This window comes from Oryctolagus cuniculus, chromosome X, assembly GCF_964237555.1.
Source record: "Oryctolagus cuniculus chromosome X, mOryCun1.1, whole genome shotgun sequence".
Taxonomy (NCBI): Eukaryota; Metazoa; Chordata; class Mammalia; order Lagomorpha; family Leporidae; genus Oryctolagus; species Oryctolagus cuniculus.
In genome coordinates, this window is record NC_091453.1 from 104,794,150 (window position 1) to 104,810,541 (window position 16,392).

Consider the following 16,392-nt stretch of genomic DNA (forward strand, 5'->3'; position numbering starts at 1 on the left):
AAATTCTATTTTATCTATTAGAAGAATGACTGATCTTGCTTTATTTTGGGTTTCCTTTGCATGGACTATCTTGATCCATCCTTTTATCTTTAATCTACTTGGGTTCCTATATAAGAAGCGAGTTTCTTGTAATCAGCATATAGTCAGGTCACTCTACATATTTTAGTTGGAGAATTTGTTCCATTAATATTTAAAGTAGTTATTGATAAGAAAGGTGATATTACTTCCATTTTGATACTGGTTTTTTTTTAACTTTTATTTAATGAATATAAATTTCCAAAGTACGGCTTATGGATTACAATGGCTTCCCCCCCATATCGTCTCTCCCACCCGCATCCCTCCCCTTTCCCACTCCCTCTCCCCTTCCATTCACATGAGGATTAATTTTCAATTCTCTTTATATACAGAAGATCAGTTTAGCATACATTAACTAAAGATTTCAACAGTTTGCTCCCATACAAACATAAAGTGAAAAATAATAGATGATTTTTTAAATGATGATGAAATCAGATCAGACCTATTGTCATGTTTAATCCCAGTGAGAGTCAAGTTGGGAATTGATAATTTCTTCTTTTTTTTTTTTTTACAGAAGATCAGTTTAGTATACATTAAGTAAAGATTTCAACGGTTTGCACCCCCATAGAAACACAAAGCGAAATATACTGTTTGAGTACTCATTATAGCATTAAGTCTCAATGTACAGCACATTAAGGACAGAGATCCTACATGAGGAGCGACTGCACAGTGACTCCTGTTGTTGACGTTACAAATTGACACTCCTGTTTATGGCATCAGTAATCTCCCTATGCTCCAGTCATGAGTTTCCAAGGCTATGGAAGCCTTTTGAGTTCACCGACTCTTATCTTGTTTAGACAAGGTCATATTCAAAGTGGAGGTTCTCTCCTCCCTTCAGAGAAAGGTACCTCCTTCTTTGATGACCTGTTCTTTCCACTGGGATCTCACTCACAGAGATCTTTCATTTAGGTTTATTTTTTATTTATTTATTTATTTATTTATTTATTTATTTATTTATTTTTTGCCAGAGTGTCTTGGCTTTCCATGCCTGAAATACTCTCATGGGCTTTTCAGCCAGATCAGAGTGCCTTTAGGGCTGATTCTGAGGCCAGAGTGCTGTTTAGGACATCCACCATTCTATGAGTCTGCTGAGTATCTCGCTTCCCATGTTGGATAACTCTCCCCTTTATTTATTCTATCAGTTAGTATTAGCAGGTATAGTTCCTTTTTTCCGTTTGTCCCTGAGATATAACCTTCATTTCTGGTTGAGTGACTTTCTCTAGTGGTATAATCTGATTCCTTACCTACTATTTTTAGTATCTTTGTATAAATTGTGCTTTGTGATTATCTTGAGACGTGCAAAAAAGTTCTTTTGGATATAAAATTGAATCTTGAATTGATAACAACTTAACATTGATTTAAAACATTAAAAACAAACAAAAACAATGAAATTAGAATCCTAATAAAGCACTCTCCATTTCTTCCCACATTTTTAATATTTCATGTTGTGTTTCATGTCCATATTGCCTGTCTCTTAACATTTTAGTGTAGTAATTATAATTTTTAGTCTTCATAATAAAAATACAAATGATTTACACACAATGCTTAAAACAGTATTCTAAATTTGTTGGAATAATCACTCTTACCAGTAAGTTTTCTATCTTCTGATATTTTCTTCTTACTTTTTAAATTTTTATTATTTTTTGACAGGCAGAGTTAGACAGTAAGAGAGAGAGAGTCAAAGAGAAAGGTCTTCCTTTTTTGTTGGTTCACCCCCCAAATGGCCGCTACGGTCAGTGCGCTGTGGCCAGCGCAACGCGCTGATCTGAAGCCAGGAGCCACGTGCTTCCTCCTGGTCTCCCATGCGGGTGTAGGGCCCAAGGACCTGGGCCACCCTCCACTGCACTCCCTGGCCACAGCAGAGAGCTGGACTGGAAGAGGAGCAACTGGGACAGAGCCCGGAGCCCCAACTGGGACTAGAACCTGGGTTGCTGGAACCTCAGGCGGAGGATTAGCCAAGTGAGCCACAGCTCTGGCCCTGATATTTTCTTCTTACAGTATCTCTTTCAGTTTGAAGGATTCCCTTGAACATTTCTTATACCATGTATCCGGTGATGATAAATTCCCTCAATTTTTCTTTGTCTAGACATGTCTTCATCTCCTTTTCAGATCTGAAAGACATCTTTTCTGGATACAATACTCTTGGTTGGCAAACTTTTTGCCTTCAGTACAATAAGAGTCTCATCCCGCTCCCTCTTGGCCTCTTAGGATTCTGTGTAGAAGTCTGCAGTCAAGCAAACTGGGACCACTTTGTGTGTTATTGGCTTTTTTCCCCACAGCTTTGATGATCCTCATTTTATCTTTAACCTTGGAAAACTTGACTACAATATATCTTGGTGTAAACTTGTTTGGCTTGGATGACTGCTGATCTTCCTATGCCTGAATAGTTGTATTTTTCTGTGGATTTGGGAATTTTTCTGTCATGAACTGTTTGAATATACCTTCAATCACTTTGGTATTGGTAAGTTCTTGCATGCCAACAACTCAGCTATTTGTTCTTTTCACGCTATCCCATATTTCCTGTAAGCATTCTTCATTCCTCTTAATTCTTCTTTTCACCTCCAAGTGTATGTGTTGGAATAGTCTGTCCAAAATCACTGATATTTTTTCTTGATTTCCTGTGGTCCATATTTCAATAAAATTGATCAGAAAATATAAAGCAATTTCATAATACCCCAGGTGGGACTTCAACAAGAAAAATGACCTTGATAAAATATCTATTGTCTTTGTACATATTCATAGATTTACAAAACCAGGTGAGTATTTTAGGGATAAATTGCTAAGAAGCCAGAAATAAAGCAAGGAAGAGGAGAGAGATTTGGAGATAAAAAGGAACGATTAACTATGGGCACAAGAAAAATTGTGTAGAGAAGAAAAATAAGTCATACTCCACAGCTTGGTCATTAATATCATTCATAAAATCATACCAATGTAAAAACAACTATTGAACCAACCAAAATGGCAATGTAATCTATTGATGAAATGAGAAGGTAAATGGGAGGGAGGGCTAGCATATGTGAAAAATAACCATGTATTAGTATTATATTACTGACCTAACAAAGTACATTGTTATCTAATGGTTATGTAGGTAAGAAGTCAGATAGTTATCATGGGGCTGAAAACCTGACAATGGCAGGGATAATTTCCTCCCTGGATTCTCGAAGAGAAACTGTTTCCATGTTCATTCAAGTTCCTTATGAGTGCTTATGTTATATAATCACAGCCCTGTTTGTCTCATTGGATTTCAGTTGAGGATCTTTCCCATTCCTTGACTCATGGCCTCCTTTCTTCATCTTAAAAGACAAAAATGTCATCTTTAGTCTCCCTCAAGTAATCCTGGAATATTTTCTAATATCCCTACCACTTCTTCCAATGTCTCATGGTAGAGAAGAAAAAGTATGATATTTGTTGTAAAACTGACCTAGGCTAGAATCCGTGACCCCCTTAGAACTAACTGTAACTTCGACCTTTATGAGCTTCAGTGGATAAATATGAAGATCAGATTTAATGCATTTAGTTGTCTAACAGAAAAAATAGGTATTAAGTTGATGAAATATAAACATTTTCTTCTGGGGACACACCTTTTATTTTAGGAGTTATAAATGAAGAACTGACTGTAGTTTCTAGCAAAGATAATTCTTTCACATTTCCCTGTCAGATGCCAAACTATTAGTCATTCTCAGTAAATGTGCAGAAACTGTCATTGTAAGTCTTTCATTAAGTTCATTAAGACCCCTCAACGATTTAATTCTTCTTTGCTCTCATTCTTGAAATCTCTTCTGAGCCCTGCATGCTAGATCCAGCAGCTTTGTTGATGGTTATACTTTTCTGTGACTTGGGGGTTCTTTGTGTTACATTACATATCTTTTAATATAGATCAGCTCAGAACTTACATCCAAAATTCAAGATAGCCATTTAGGAATTCTGATCTAATTACTGTTCATCTCAGGTGGTGTGAACAGATCTTGGGCTGCATGCGGTACAGAAGAATATGAATTAGAACTTGGCAGCAACTGGATTACTCTTCCCAGGCATCTTCATAGTGTAATGCACTGTAGCAAAGAGAATTATATTTGATAAGTGTCTATGTTTGGGAGGACATTGAAACATATCCAAAAATAGACTTTTAAATGGCTTTAAATCATATGGGAAGCCATTTTCCAATAAGGCTTTACAATTCATACTCACCTCCCCCCCATCATTAGTTGGCTTTAGGAACAGTTAGATATAACAGTTTCCTAGAGATCTGTCTCTTCATTGTCTTTGTATCCTTGGAAACTAGCACAGAGACAGGAACATGGAAAGTACAATTATATGAAGGTCATTGCCAATATTATAAGGGAGGAAGCCAGGCTTTTCCAGAGTTTTGCTATTCAGTCTGATCATACCAATTAGTAACAACAGTTATAAATTACAAGAATTTTCAGGGTCTTAATTCCTTCACGCAGTTTTGGGGCTTTGTTACAGCTTGCATGACCCTACATATAACTGAAGTTGCATTTGGACATAAAGAAAGCATTGCAACAAATGCTCTAATAATATAAGATGTTGGACTAATATCACCTGTTGGTTCCTTTTGCCTTTTTTTTGTTGCAGTAGCAAGGCCTTATTGCCCATTTATTTCTATTCCAACCATACAGGATGCCACAGTAGCAAATGATTTTTAGAAACATTGTGACATCCTCAGAAAATCTTTTGTCTAATGAAGTGAGGCACTTTATACTGTATATTAATTTTAAAAAGAGACCAGCTTTATGAGTGAAAGCCAGTAGAAAAGTTTATTTTCTAAAGATAAACAACTTGACATATTTAAATCATGCACACAGTGTAGATTTCTTGGCAAGTGATTGCTGATTTTAGCTCATATGCATAACACTCCTTTTACTGTCACTGAAATTGCAAGCCAAATTTAATAGGAAATGAAGACAAAACGGAAATCTTTCTCCTTTGCAGTACCACATGATTCATTATATTAGTCCTTTTATAGCAGAATAAACACTGCAGAGATGCAACTTCAACTTTTTGATTGCTTCAAACATATGGCCAATAAGAAGCTTGTATACATCAGTCTCTTGCTTTAGCATAATTTAGTTTTCTAAAGAACAAGATGTCTTTGAACTGGAGGGGACACACGTTTTAAAACCAGCAAATGTGATACCTGTCAACAAGGATAAACACAGTATTAATGAGAGTGTATGCTAATGCATTAAACTAGTAGGATATCAGCAGGATATCAGTTTTATTGCCAACTGATTTCTAGAGATGATCCACCATTTGAATTAGTGTTAGTGATAAATTATTTCCAAGTAGTATTAATCATACTCACTGGGAAATTAAAATGTCATAAAATGATAAAGTGTTAAAGAAACAGTATCTCACATCTACACCTGCATATGCATCACAATATCACCAGAGTGTTTTCTTCAAAACATTCATGAGAGACCATCTTTTTAACATGGTATGGAGTAATGTAAGTGCTTTATCATTCTACTCATTCTTTTAGTCATGCTTAATACAATTAAACAATTTCTATAAGTGAAAAATAGTATATACTATATTATGAACACTGTTTATTAAAAATAAAGAACAGAAATCAAAGAAAGTGCTTCTTTTATTCTCATTGATTTAGGTTGGTAGGTATTATTTTTGCGGAAATACTATTATTTTTAAATTTTATGATTGTAAAGGTTCTGCCTGAATAGGACCTAGAGTTCATTCTACACATGAATGTATATTTCCATAGTTCTCCTTAAAAAGAAATGTGAGTTACTATAAAGTTGTTAAACATGATATAGGTATGCTCTTCCACAACCAAGATGTGTGTTCAGAATCCAACAGAGAAAGTCAGTGAAATGCAGTATTTTAATTTCAAGAATATTCTGTTTCTTTATTACTCTCTGTATATTATTACATTTTAGAGTATTAGTGAATCTTAAATTCAATGTTGTGAACATCTACAGTATATTAGGATTCCACTTTTAAATATACAGATATCTAGGAGCTGCCATTGTGATGCAATGACTTAAATTGCTTCTTTTGATCCCAGCATGCCATATCAGAGTGCTGGCTTGAGTCCTGGCTGCTCTGCTTCTGATCCAATTCCTGTCAGTTCACCTGGGAAAGCATCAGAAGATGGCCCAAGTGCTTGGGTCCCTGCCACTCATGCTGGAGACTTGAATGGAGTTCCAGGCTCCTGGATTCAGCATGGCCCAGCAACAGCCACTGTGGCCTTAATCAGCAAATGGTAGAGTGTTTCTCTCTCTCTCTTTCTCTCTCTCTCTCTCTCTCTCTCCATCTGATTGTCAAATAAATAAATAAATTTTAAAAAGTATGTAGATGTCAAAGGAAAACACTTGAAAATGCTGTATAGTTCTCTCAATTCAGTCACTAACAAAAAGATCAACACTCTAAAATGTTGTAAATATATTACAAACAATGAATGGAAAACATTCTCATGATTCTCGTGAACCAAAATTCCTCTGAAAGACTGTGGATGTAAAAGTGAATACAGGTAAAGTTTAAATTTTGCATATTATAAGTTATTCAAGGGAAATAAAACTATGTGAATATTAAAGTTTCTAACAGACTAGAAACAATGGTGGCTTTCATTACTGTGTATCCTCCCCCCCAAAAACCTGGTTCACAAGAAATGGTGTATTTGGAACAAATAGATTCCAACTAATAACCCCATAATCCTGGTGATATTCAAGTTATACTTGCTTCAGCTTGTTCTGACAATCCCAGTTAGGACATATGTTCTACCTTAATCTACCCTTTCCAAAGTCTCATTTCTAGAACTAATTTGTCTTGACTTAGTATCACTTACCTAAACAGCTTTTGCCATGATGTACTATTTATATCAGAGAACTAATGACCACTGAGAAGAGTTTTCCCTGTGAAATGTGGAGTTTAGTATTTACAGTTGTGCAGTTATTATTTTCTTTAACATATTCCCTCATGAAAATATAGATGTGCTAAATATTGAAGTTTTCACAACAAAAAATTACATTCATCATATTTATAAGCAGATCTTTACATTTAAACATACCTAGGACTTCCTTAATTGGGAAAAGAAAAACAATTAAAAATGAACAAAAAATAAGTTTACTTAGTCTAATCACCTGTTCCAGAAATGCTTCTTCCTTTTTCAATCAATCCTCTCTAATGGTTAATCACTGTTCTCTGACCTACATTTATTTATGCCCCACATTCTGCTTTATTCCCCAAATCTAGTTTAGCATCACTCAACTCTGCAACAAATCATTATATACAAGGTCACCAATATTTAATCAACACTTCCGTATGAAATGCTTGATTATACTGCTTTATATTTATGAGTATATTTAGCCAATTTTATTTTAGTATAAAAGTTTCATATTTAAAATGTATTGGAAGTGTAAATATTTTATGGGGCTATCAGGGTTTTAGGAAAAAAGTAATACAAGTAGGCTTTCGTAACAATAAAATTCAGTACTATATACTCTGAATACATATGTATCTTTTGTTCTCTCCAATCAGAACTGCACTTAAGATTTGTACTTCCTTTTACCCATATCAACAAGTATTTGCAGTTCATTGGACTACATGTTTCTCTGAGGCCTCTGCTTGGCCTGACTTATTTATCATTGTCTCTTTAAAGTCTAGAAGAATTTTTGAAATATGATACTTACTCCATAAGTATTTATCAAATGGAAAATATGTTGTAGAAAAATCATTTGACATTGGGTAAGAAATTAGCTATCTCATCAAATCAGACAAAGGAATTCTGTAATAGCATGAAAGTTTTATGATATAGCAAAATGTTAAAAATATTAAATTAAATCTGTTTCATAGGAGACTGCTGGAGGCATAAACAAAAATTGTATTTTATTTCAAATTATGTCTACTCCCAGAAGAATCTATTTTTGCAGAAATTTTTTTTTTTCATTTTCAAGAATGTAGTCATTTTATTATCTCAAAATCAAGATACTTGTGTTTCACACTATAAGGGAGACATAACCAGTTACCTCAGTTACTTTCTCCTCCGGCCAAGATAAAAATATTATATGATGCATTTGAAATAAAAAATCCAAACAAAACATATAGTTAATTCAACCCACTGTTGGTGGGAATGCAAACGTCCCAGAGGGACAAATATCATATGTTCTCCCTGATCCGTGACAACTAACCAGCACAGAAAAATAAACCTGTTGAAGTGAAATGGACACTATAAGAAACAGTGACTTGATCAGCCCTTGTCCTGACGGTTGATGTACAATTTAATATTTTATCCCTTTTAGTATATTTTTTGTTCTAGTTAATACTATTGGTTGAACTCTGTAATTAATACACAATTATTTTTAGGTGTTTAAAGTTAACTGAAAAGTGACCCCTGTTAAATATAAGAGTGGGAATAAGAGAGGGAGGAGATGTACAATTTGGGACATGCTCAATCAGACTTGCTCCAATTGGTGGAGTTAGAATCATGCCAGGGGATCCCAATACAATCCCATCAAGGTTGCATGTACCAATGCCATCTCACTAGTCCAAGTAATCAATTTAAGTTCACAATTGAGCATACTGATAGGTTTATGAGTCAAAGGGATCACACAAACAAGACTAGTGTCTGCTAATACTAACTGATAGAACAAAAAAAAGAGAGAACGATCCATCATGGGAAGCGGGATGCACAGCAGACTTATAGAATGGCAGATGTCTTAAACAGCACTCTGGCCTCAGAATCAGCACTTAAGCCATTAGGATCTGGCTGAAGAGCCCATGAGAGTATTTTAGGCATGGAAAGCCAAGACAAAAAAAAAGAGGACCTAAATGAAAGATCTCTGCGAGTGCAATCCCAGTGGAAAGAACGGGCCATCAAAGAAGGAGGTACCTTTCTCTGAAGGGAGGAGAGAACTTCCACTTTGACTATGACCTTGTCTAAATAAGATCGAAGTTGGCAAACTCAAAAGGCTTCCATAGCCTTGGAAACTCATGACAAGAGCCTAGGGAGATTACTGATGCCATAAACAAGAGTGTCAAATTGTTAAGTCAACAACAGGAGTCACTGTGTACTTACTCCTCATGTAGGATCTCTGTCCTTAATGCGTTGTCCAATGTGAAGTAATGCTATAACTAGTACTGAAACAGTATTTTACACTTTATGTTCTGTGTGGGTGCAAACTGATGAAATCTTTACTTAATATATACTAAATCAATCTTCTGTATATAAAGATAATTGAAAATGAATCTTGATGTGAATGGAATGGGAGAGGGAGCGGGAGATGGGAGGGGTGTGGGTGGGAGGGAAGTTATGGGGGGGAGAAGCCATTGTAATCCATTAACTGTACTTTGGAAATTTATATTTACTAAATAAATGTTTAAAAAATATAGCTAAGCCACTGACAGCTGTAAGAAAGAAAAGTTCTTTGGTGTCAACATGGTTTGATGTCATACAACTGACATAGCCAAGGCACATTCAGAACCAATGATGAACAGTGAGTTTGAATGAAGGCTTCTAAACCAGTCCTGGAAATATGAAAAAACTGGGTGCTATGTCATGATATGTTTTAATATTAGAAAATGGGCATGAAATCAATCAATAGTAGGCATTTAGATACTACTTTCGAAAAATATATCTGATGATTAATATTCAATTTTAATTGGCCACTTGTTTTTCTTACAATTACTAGAAAACTAACTTACCTCAATATTGCAGAAAATGGCACTGTTTAGCATGCATTGCTATTACTGAGGCATCTTTACAATCTGCTAATTATAGAACTCATTTTTATTTCTTATTTCATTTATTTGAGAGGTAGAGTTACAGACAACGAGAGGGAGAGACAGAGAGAAAGGTCTTCCATCCCCTGGCTCACTCCCCAAATAGCCACAATGGCTGGAGCTGGGCCGATCTGAAGCCAGGAGCCAGGAGCTGTTTCTGGGTCTGCAAAACAGGTGCAGGGGCCCAAGCACTTGGGCCATTTTCCACTGCTTTCTCAGGCCATGGCTGAGAGCTGGGTGGTAAGAGGATTAGCCAGGTCTCGAACTGGCGCCCATATGGGATGCTGGCACCACAGGCAGAGACTTAGTCCACCACACCACAGTGCGTACCCTATTGGTAGTACTCTTAATGAAATTTTAATTATTTCTAAGAGTACGTGGACATCTTGAAAGTTTATTCCACAAATTGAAACATCTTAGATCTGTATTCAGTTACTAAAAAATGCTTCCTTCAGATTATGATTACATTTTCACAGCTAGCTTCTCATTGGTATCCCTGCATTATTTCCCATAAACCACAATCAGGAAATCTCTAGAATGTTATATCATTCCATATTGTTTGCTATGACGTCAAGTCCAAATTTCCCTACCTATGTTTCATAGTTTAAAGTTGTTCTAATCTAATTCTGTAGCCATTATCTTTCCAAAAATATGTCCTCTGGTTCTTTTCACACTAAGGAGTTACAGCTGATTCACGAGTTAATTACTTTGCTTCTGTAATTTGTGTGGCCTTATGTAGGTGCAGTCCCCTTCTGTCTAAGCTCATTCCACAAGTCCACCGAGGTCTGAGTCAAATTCCACCCTTCGCTTGAAGTCTTCATCAAGCTTCTTTGGAGATAAAATAGTTTTCTTCTCAAAACCTGTGGAACACTAAGGCTTAGTTCTGAGTTACATCATATCTAGTCTTGTAAGAATGCTTCAACCACGTTAGCCTTATTTCCCTAATTAGATTTCAAGTGTCTTAAGTATAAGAGACGTTTATAGTATTTCCTCTGAAACCCTCCTTCCCGTACCTTGAAGATTACATCAGATTATATAATAAGAAACTTGTTTATATATTATATTGAATATCTTGCCACATAAAAAATTGTGATTATTCTTTCAAATGTTATTTTATGGGACAGGTGCTTTGCACAGTGTTTAAGTCACTTGGGCTGCCTTATCCCATGTCACAGTGCTTGGGTCCAAGTACTGGCTTCCTGCTTATGTATGCCCTGGGAAGTAGCAGGTGGTAGCTCAACTACTTCCTCTTGTGTGGAAGAGATGTTTGATTTCCTGGATTTTGGCTTCAGCCTAGCCTAGCAGTGGCTATGGCAGGCATTTGATGAGTGTTCCAGTGGTTCAGAAATGTACTCTCTTTCTCTCTCTCTCTAGTCTCCCTCTAGTCCTTCTACCTTTCAAATAATTTCAAAAATTCAAAAACATTTAAAAACATTCATTTTAAAATAAATAAAAATATTTTGCAACATTTAGTAAGTTTTTCTTATTATTAAGGTTTTGATAGGACTGTACCATGCATGGTTTCGTAAGAGCACAATAATGTTTTCCATCTCTCCACTGACAAATACCTTTTGGTAATATAAATCTTTTGTTGCAAGAATTCATTATATGTTCAGCTTGAAAAATGTCTTAAATAATTATTTTTCAAAGTCTCACATGTAAGACTTTTAGAAGTGACAGCAATACTAGCACTTTTATGTTAGAGTGTAAAATGGTGATGTTATGTTTCTAGTGGGTAGGGGTTATGACTGTCTCTAAAGCTGGAGAAATCAAGGTATTTAATGTTTAAGTGATTCTAGCTTTTATGTGGCATATCACAATAGGCACTCTAGTGAAGATTTGAGTCAGATATTTAATCATTACTCTCCATACCATATATTGATATCATCTTAGTTTTAATACATGATGATTATCTTTGTATTTCATTGTCAATAGGAGATGCAATTATATTTGTGTGTCCAGTAGTGGAAATGAATTTGCTCTGAAGCACACATCTTTTTTTTTTTTGCTTGAACAAATATTTTCAAGATATTCTAAAGTTAAGGAAACATGCAATATCATGTACAAAAACACAATAGGAATCAGTTATACAATGTTATTTGTACTTATCAGAAGGATAAAAAGAAACTGACATTTCCTGAATACTCAGTATATCCTAGGTACTGCACTTGAAACCTTAATCTTTACAAAGTAAAATAACATTGCCAAGTAAATATTATTATCTCAGTTTTACAGACAGGGAAACTGAGTCTTAAAGAGGATAAATGATTCATTCAAAGACACTTAAATAATAGATGACAGAGGTCAGATTTCAACTGGATCTACTTGAGTTAATGTATTCATAAGATTGCTATTAAACACATAGTTTATCACAAAGGAAACTTATCATCTGCTACCACCTGGAATTCCTGATATAAACAGATTATTGGTTTGGGCAAGATTTCCTATATGCTGAAACAAAGTCAGCTTGATTATATCTCATCTTGTGAGATGGTGAGCTTGAAATAAAAACAATGACTGTTAAAAGAAAATAAAAAGTAGCACTTCTCATTAAAGAAAATATCTTGACTCTTGCTGTCTTGTCTAGGTGTTTACTAATTGAAAATAGCCTACTCAGGTCTTTCTAGAAAAGTTGTGGGGTGCCAGCACTGTGGCATAATGGGCTAATCCGCTGCCTGCAGCACTGGCATCCTGTATGGGAGCTGTTTCAAGTCCTGGCTGCTCCTCTTCTGATCCAGCTTCTGCTGTGGCCTGGGAAAGCAGTAGAAAATGCCCAAGTGCTTGGGCCCTTCACCCACGTGGGAGACCCAGAAGAAGCTCCTGGCTCCTGGCTTCAGCTTGGCCCAGCTCTGGCCATTGTGGCCATTTGGGAGTGAACCAGGAAATGGGATACATTTCTCTCTCTCTCTCCCTCTCTCTGTCTATAACTCTACCTCTAAAGTAAATAATCTTTTCAAAAAAGTTTTTGTCTCATATTGTATTTATAGGCTAGGTAAGTTAGAGAATTAGACTATGTACAAAAAATAATAAAGAATACTTGTCCAAAAGTGTTATCTATTATACTTATAGCTGATTATTTTTGCTACTCTATGCTAAGAAAATATTACAATATAAAAATTCCTTATTTTTCCATAAATTTTCTTCTTTGCTTAATGATGAAGGAAAAAGGAGGAAATGAATTCTTTATACAAGTGGCATCGTTTTTGCTATGTTGCATGTATAAGCAATTAAAATAGTGTAGACTTTAGAATTAAAGCAACTAGGAAATAAATGCTTATTTCCAAACAGGGCATTTTCTGTTCGTTAGAAAGCAACATATTGAAAGCAATGATCATGTCTTCTTCATTCTTCTGTCTACAAAAATACTAAGCTGAGGATGGCTATTTTCACATAGTAATTGTACAAAAGTTTCATTGTAAATGTGGAAAAAATTAATCACTTCTACAAATGATCATTAGATTATGGTTCACATTCTCTGATATTTTGGTTTCTTTCTCAAATGAGTGTGTGTCTTACCTTCATCTCCTTCCCCTGAGAGTTACAGTCAGCAGGAAAACAAAATTATATTGATCTTCATAACTCTCATGTCTCATTTGAAATGCAAGTGTAAATAAATGATTAAAGTTTATATCATTAATTAAAATTGTACAGTTATTTAAGAAAGACAAAAATATATTTTTTTAAAAAAGAAAAACAGACGTGAAGCAATATGCCATGTGTATCTTTTATTCCAGTAATTGGAAATGATGAAATAAAAAAAACACTCTGCTGTAATTCAAGCATTGTTATTTTGTGCTTCTAACAATGCTCTGGTCTTTCTTTACAGACCAGAGGCAGCAGACTGTTAAATAACATCTTTTGATTAATTAAACACAAAATATAATGACCCTATGTTCAGCTTGATGTTTTGCAAATCTTTCCCTGTTTATTTGTTTTTGCCAAAGAAGTGACACTTTGATCTGTGGCATATTATTCAATGTGAGTGACAGCCCATGTCTAGAGGGATGGGTAGCAAAATATGTCAACTTAGAATGAAGTAGAAAAGCAAATATGAAGGCACTGTGTTAATCTCTGAGATGTAAGAGATTTTAATATAATTTTTGCTTTGTTACTACAGTGGTCTCTCAATATCTTCAAGGCATATTGGTCCATGATTCCTTTGGATACCAAAATTTGAAATTACTAGAGACTCATATGTAATGCCATAGTATTTGCATATAATCTATGCACATCCTCCCATATGCTTCAAATCATCTCTAGGTTACCTATAATATACCTTAATTATATTATACCTTAATACAATGTGCATTCTTTTGTTTTGTTTTTTTTTTTTTTTTTTGGACAGGCAGAGTGGACAGTGAGAGAGTGAGACAGAGAGAAAGGTCTTTCCTTTGCCGTTGGTTCACCCCCCAATGGCCACCACGGCCAGCGCACCGCGCTGATCCGATGGCAGGAGCCAGGTACTTATCCTGGTCTCCCACGGGGTGCAGGGCCCAAGCACTACTGCACTCCCTGGCCACAGCAGAGAGCTGGCCTGGAAGAGGGGCAACCGGGACAGAATCCGGCACCCCGACTGGGACTAGAACCCGGTGTGCCGGCACCGCAGGTGGAGGATTAGCCTAGTGAGCAGCGGCGCTGGCCACAATGTGCATTCTACATAAATAGTTGTTATGTGGTATTATTAAGGGAATAATGACAAAGAAAAAAAATACATATATGGCCACTATACATGCAATTTTGTTCTGAATATTTTGTTTGTTCTTTTTTTGTTTTTCTTGTTTCCATTTATTTGAACAGCAGAGACACAGATAGAAACAGAGAGGAAGAGGCACACAGACAGAGATCTTCCACCTGTTAGTTCAGTCCCAAAATGCCCCGAAAAGCTGGGGCTGGCCCAGTCCTAAACCTGGAACCCATATCTCAATCTGAGTCTTCCATGTAGGTGGTAGAGACCTAGGTACTTCAACAATCACCTGCTGCCTCCCAGGATACCAGTAGCTGAAAGCTCGAAATGGAAGCAGAGCTGAGACTCTCACCTATGCACTCTAATATGGGATGTGGACATCCAAAGCCACAACTTAAATGTTATGCTAAATAGCTGCCACCTTAATATCTTTATTCTTCAGTTGTTTGAGTATGTGGATGTGGAACTGAAGATGTTGTTATGTTTCCTTTTTCATCTCTGATTTTATTGATTTGGGTCTTTTCTCTATTTTTTTTTATTAGTTGGGCCAATGGTGTGTCCATTTTGTTTATTTTTTCAAAAAACCAGTTCCTCATTTGGCTGATTTTTTGTAATTTTTTTTTTTGGATTCAATCCTGTTGATTTCTTCTCTGAGTTTAATTATTTCTCTTCTCCAACTAGATTTGGGTCTGGTTTGCTGCAGATTTTCTAGATCCTTGAGATGCATTGAAAGCTCATCTATTTGGTGCCTTTCCAATTTCTTGATGTAGGCACCTATTGCTATAAACTTTCTGCTTAACACTGCTTGTACAACAAAAACAAAGCCGCAGGCATCACAATACCAGATTTCAGGACATACTACAGGGCAGTTGTTATCAAAACAGCATGGTACTGGTACAGAAACAGATGGATAGACCAATGGAACAGAAAAGAAACACCAGAAATCAATCAAAACATCTACAGCCAACTCATATTTGATCAAGGATACAAAACCAATCCCTGGAGTAAGGACAGTCTATTCAATAAAAGGTGTTGGGAAAATTGGATTTCCACATGTAGAACCATGAAGCAAGGCCCCTACCTTTCACCTTACACAAAACTCCACTCAACATGAATTAAAGACTTAAATCTATGACACGACACCATCAAATTATCAGAAAGCATTGGAGAAACTCTGCAAGATATAGGTACCAGCAAAGACTTCTTGGAAAACATCCCAGAAGCACAGGCAGTCAAAGCCAAAATTAACATTTGGGATTGCATCAAATTGAGAAGTTTCTGTACTGTAAAAGAATCAGTCAGGAAAGTGAAGAGGCAACCGACAGAATGGGAAAAAATATTTGCAAACTATGCAACAGATAAAGGGTTGATAACCAGAATCTACAAAGAAATCAAGAAACTCCACAACATCAAAACAAACAACCCACTTAAGAGATGGGCCAAGGACCTCAATAGACAGTTTTCAAAAGAGGAAATCCAAATGGCCAACAGGCACATGAAAAAATGCTCAAGATCACTAGCAATCAGGGAAATGCAAATCAAAACCACAATGAGGTTTCACCTCATCCCGGTTAGAATGGCTCACATTCAGAAATCTACCAACAGCAGATGCTGGCAAGGATGTGGGGAAAACGGGACACTAACTCACTGTTGGTGGCATGCAAACTGGTTAAGCCTCTATGGAAGTCAGTCTGGAGATTCCTCAGAAACCTGAATATAACCCTACCATACAACCCAGCCATCCCACTCCTTGGAATTTATCCAAAGGAAATGAAATTGGCAAACACAAAAGCTGTCTGCACCCTAATGTTTATTGCAGCTCAATTCACAATAGCTAAGACCTGGAACCAACCCAAATGCCCATCAACGATAGA